Here is a 5110-nt window from a genome sequence, read left to right on the forward strand (position 1 = left end):
ATCAGGAGGTACCTGATGTCTGGTTAGTGATGCTATTGGGCACTGATGATTAATACTTAGATCCATGAATTCATTAGGGGTTGCAAAATGGTGATATTCTAATTCTCAGTCATTCTTGATTTGCTAGCTGGAATATTATTTGGTTACATAATGGTATAGTTGGTATAGGAAAAGCAGGATAAATGTTTGATTCTTTCCCTTATTCAGTTTTCAAAATAATAAGCTGGCTCATTAGTATCCTCCAACAGTGGCCGATTAGGCTTTATTTTGCTTTACCACCTTTGCAAACTCATGAAGTAAACATATTTGATGTATTTCAATCCTTTGACATTTTTATTCACATTGTGCTCAAATTATCTCATCTCTTGCAGTGGGAGCCTCTTGAAGTTTGCTCCTAAGTCCTTTTCCCATTTTTTTCCCCTTAGAGATGAGATCTTGCTTTGTTGCCCACGCTGGAGTGCAATGGTATCATCATAGCTCATTGCAACCTTGAACTCCTGAGCTCAGGTGAACCACCTGCCTTAGCCTCCCGAGTAGCAGGGACTACAGGCACACACCACCATGCCAGGCTAATTTTTAACATTTTTTTTTTTTTTTTTGTAGAAACAGGGTCTTCCTATGTTGCCCAGGCTGGTTTTGAATCCCTGATCTCAAGCGATACTCCTGCCTCAGCTTCCCAAAGTGCTGGGATTATAGGTTTTGAGCCACGGTGCCTGGCCTCCTGAACCCTTTTGACATGATTCTGTAGTCTTTGTTGTCTGGTAGAACAAGATGTTCCAAGCTCATCTTTTATTTCTCTGGTCCCTAGAATTAGTCGTTTCTAAGAAACTCTTGTTTCTTTTAGTGGAAACAGTATTTCAAGGTCACAACTGGGGCACTAGATATTCATTGCTACTTTTTGGGTTATTGTTTCTAGGACTTTTCATCAGAAGGAACTAGGAAATATTGTTTTTGATTTTGTCTTAAGGATAAAATGCAGCTTTTGTTCATATTGATACTTCATATTCAAATTTATGACTATATGATTTTAACCTCTTCTGTTTAAATTATTAATATTTATTTCCTTCTTCCCATGTCAAGAATCTCAGTTTCTCAGTAACTCTGGGTATGAGAGAATTTGAACATCACATAATTACTCATTTGCTTTGTCCCAAGTTATACACATGACAATCTCACATACCAACAGTACAAACACCAAAAGTTTCAAGATTTCTTTATTAAATTTTTTTACAATTCTTTTTATCCTTAGAGTATATCCCACTGGGAATGCCTATGAAATTACTGTGTTTAAGTCACTTGGAATGGTTCCTATTTGGTGGTTATGACACCAGGTGGATACATATTTATGTTCATTTGTTTCCCTTTAGTTTTTCATTTTCAGAATTGCTTTTTCATAATTTAAGTATAAATTAATTAAATAATTACACGATCCCAAAGTTAAATCTACTCAACAAGGCATATTTAAAGAAGTCTAGTATCTGTCCCTCTCTTCTCTACCCTATTTCTTCCCTCCCCCATAGGTAGGTATTATTATTTTTATTTTATGGTTATCCTTTTGTTGTTTTAAAAATATAATCCTATGTTTATGAAATATAAGCAAATATATTTATATACTCTGTTCTTATATAAGCTGTAGAATACTATACATGGTTTCCTACATCTGGCTTTCTTTTGTTGTTGTTTTTTTTTTTTTTTTTTTGAGACAGAGTCTCACTGTGTGGCCCGGGCTAGAGTGAGTGCCGTGGTGTCAGCCTAGCTCACAGCAACCTCAAACTCCTGGGCTTAAGCGATCCTCCTGCCTCAGCCTCCTGAGTAGCTGGGACTACAGGCATGCACCACCATGCCCGGCTAATTTTTTCTATATATATATTTTAGTTGGCCAGATAATTTCTTTCTATTTTTAGTATAGACGGGGTCTCGCTCTTGCTCAGGCTGGTCTCGAACTCCTGACCTCGAGCGATCCACCCACCTCGGCCTCCCAGATTGCTAGGATTACAGGCATGAGCCACCACGCCCGGCCTACATCTGGCTTTCTTTGCTTAAAAATGTATCCTCTCCCTTTTCTTAAATTAAAAAAAAATTTTTTTTCTAGGAGGCAGGGTCTTGCTCTGTTGCCAAGGCTGGAGTGCAGTGGTGTGATCATAGCTCACTGTAGCCTTGAACTCCTGGGCTCAAGTGATCCTCCTTCCTCAGCCTCTGGAGTAGCTAGGACTATAGGCATGTGCCACCACACCTCGCTAATTTTTTAATTTTTTTTTTTTTATAGAGACAGGGTCTTGCTGTGTTGCTCAGACTGGTCTCAAACTCTTGTCCTCAAACAATCCTCCTGCCTCAGCCTCCCAAAGTGCTGGGACAACAGGGCATGAGCCACCGCGCTTGGCCATCTTCTCCCTTTTGACAGCTGTAGAGTCCTCCTTTGTAGGGATGCCCTGTGGTTTACTCAGTTGGTCCCTTATCCGTGGATGTTTAGGTTATTTCCAGTTTTTTTGTTGTTGCAAATAGTGCTACAATGATTAGCTTCGGATATGCTTGAAGCTCTGACTCAGGTGGGGCAAAGGCAATATATGTAACCTAAACATTTGTACCCCCCTAATATGCTGAAATAAAAAAAATTTAAAAAATGAATAGCTTTGTGCATATGTTTAATTGTAGTTTGGCCCATGTATGTTTGTGATAGGTTTCTAGAAAAAGAAGTGTTAGATATGGGAAATTGAGATTTGAAAGCAGAAGGACAAGAAGTTTTATTTCATTATTTCACTTCTCCCCAGCACCTTCCTCTGCACCAGCAGGAGCACTCTGCAGGCTCCAAGCTCCCCCGTCTCAGGCTGGCTCCTGTCATTGTGCAGAGCACATAAGGTCTCAGCCCTCTCCTCCCTGCAACGCTGCGGACTCCCACCCAACTGAGGCTGGCCAGATATCAGGACCCTGCTGTTGGATTGTACTGGGACTATTTATAGATCATTTTTTATTTTTAAGATGTGTACCTGCAAAACTTGGTTTGCAATATCCATGTATGTAACCTGTAGAGATAAACACCTCTACAGTTTAAATCCCATGTGTCCAAATCATTGAAATCCGTGGTCTTCACTTATATAGAGGAAATAGTAAAAAATGTGGTCCCATCGATTGGAATATTTTCCTTTAAGAAAGGAATCTAGTTAAGAGTGATCACTCCCATCGGTGGCTTTCAGTTTTTTTGTCCAACTGTCTCCCTCCAGCTAAGCTAAGCTTATCTGGTTGCCGATCTAACCAGGAATTACTTGCTCATCTCGATTTCAGTGCTGTGGACATACTCTGCCCACACGTGGAAGGTCTGCTGTTTCCAGGCATTGCTTTCCTCAGCAGTTGGCTTCAAACTCACATTCTCCAGGAAGCTCATCTGACCAACTCCCCTCTGTGAGGAGCCTTTTTGTATCCTACATGCCTCTAGTTTAGGGTTGCCAAATTTAGCAAGTAATAATACAAGACGCCCAGTTAAACTTGAATTTCAGATAAATAATGAATACTTTTTTTTAAAAAGTATGGAACACTTTGTACTTAACCTAATTATTTGCTGTTTATTAAATTCAAATTTGACTGGAGGTCCTGTATTTTACCTGGCAACTCAAGTTTAAAGATTTTAAAAAATAAAAAATTCTCAAACATTGTTACATGTGTTTATCATGTTGCTGGCAAAATTTCCTTTTTATTTTCTTTTTTTTTTTCTTTCTTTCTTTCTTTTTTTTTTGGAGACAGTCTCTCTCTGTTGCCTGGGCTAGAGTGCTGTGGCGTCAGCCTAGCTCACAGCAACCTCAAACTCCTGGGCTTAAGCGATCCTCCTGCCTCAGCCTCCTGAGTAGCTGGGACTACAGGCATGCACCACCATGCCTGGCTAATTTTTTCTATATATTTTTAGTGGTCCAGATATTTTCTTTCTATTTTTTATTAGAGACGGGGGTCTCTCTCTTGCTCAGGCTGGTCTCGAACTCCTGACCTCGAGCGATCCTCCCGCTTCGGCCTCCCAGAGTGCTAGGATTACAGGCGTGAGCCACCGCGCCTGGCCAGCTGGCAAAATTTTCTATGAGTGATTTTATGCGTCTATCTTGTCTAAGCAGATTATGAGCTCCTTGAAAGTGGAAACTGTCTTCTGCTTTTTGTAGCCTAGCGCCCCCCTCCCCCACTTGCTCCCAACATATGCCGGCTGTCCGTTCTAAGCTCATATGATGAATGCATAAATCCTCAAAATGAGCTTTGTTTTCTATTGAAGAGGAAACAACTTGCATCCTCGAGACAATTCTGAGATTTAAACATAAAGCAGCCGGGGTGGACTGGGCTGCTGGGGGCGCGGGGGGCCGGGGCAGGGCGGTGGCTAAAGGCCTGTCGTGACAGCGTGGGTGGAGGGACGCGGGCGGAAGGCCTTGAGCTGCTTTGGGCGGTGGGTGGCCGAGGGGCTGGCGGCTGGAGTTCCCGGTCCAGGCTGGGGCTCTGACCTGGGGGTGATGAGGCCGCAGCGGGCACCGGGCCGGGAAGGGATCCACGCGGCCGGCCCGCGGCAGTGCCTGTTCCAGACGACGTTCCGGTGGAGCCGGAGAACCGCATTGACAGGCAGCAGTTTGAAGACACAGTTCAAACTGTAAATAACCTTTATGCAGAAGCAGAAAAGCCCAGGGGCCAATCATATCGTGAAGGCTTTTTGGCTTAACAGCATATACCATCATCTTATGCATAGAAACTCATTATGAGAAGGTTCTGAACAAAGTCTTCAAATACATTGAAGAGCGGAATAAGAGATACGCTTCCTAAGGCATACCCTGCTGAGAGAGGATATCGAGTTTTTAGACTGAAATTACCATTAAGAAGACAGAGGCGTGAGCAGTGAAAGACACACCGTAGAATTAAAGATGCCACCTCCAGCTGGGCCCTCATCTATCCTGGGCCGATGGCAGAGTGTCACTACCTCCTCTCCAGAGCATCATTCCTCTGTATCTGCTGCCAGAGCCACCGTGCCATTTATTTACCCCAAGGAATAACTTTCTAAAATTCCACAGCTGGAGTGATCTCTAGTCGCTCAGTGTCCATGTCGTGTCTCCAAATTGTGTAGGACTCTGTAATCTTTTGATGAGTTCCTGAG

General features: G+C 42.6%; 1 pseudogene; it reads left to right on the plus strand.

The window, feature by feature from the left end:
- The first annotated feature begins 4478 nt into the window (after positions 1 to 4478).
- On the plus strand, positions 4479 to 4858 carry LOC123644403 (annotated as a pseudogene).
- The last annotated feature ends 252 nt before the right edge of the window (positions 4859 to 5110 follow it).

The sequence above is a fragment of the Lemur catta genome, chromosome 9, assembly GCF_020740605.2.
Source record: "Lemur catta isolate mLemCat1 chromosome 9, mLemCat1.pri, whole genome shotgun sequence".
NCBI classification, from domain to species: domain Eukaryota; kingdom Metazoa; phylum Chordata; class Mammalia; order Primates; family Lemuridae; genus Lemur; species Lemur catta.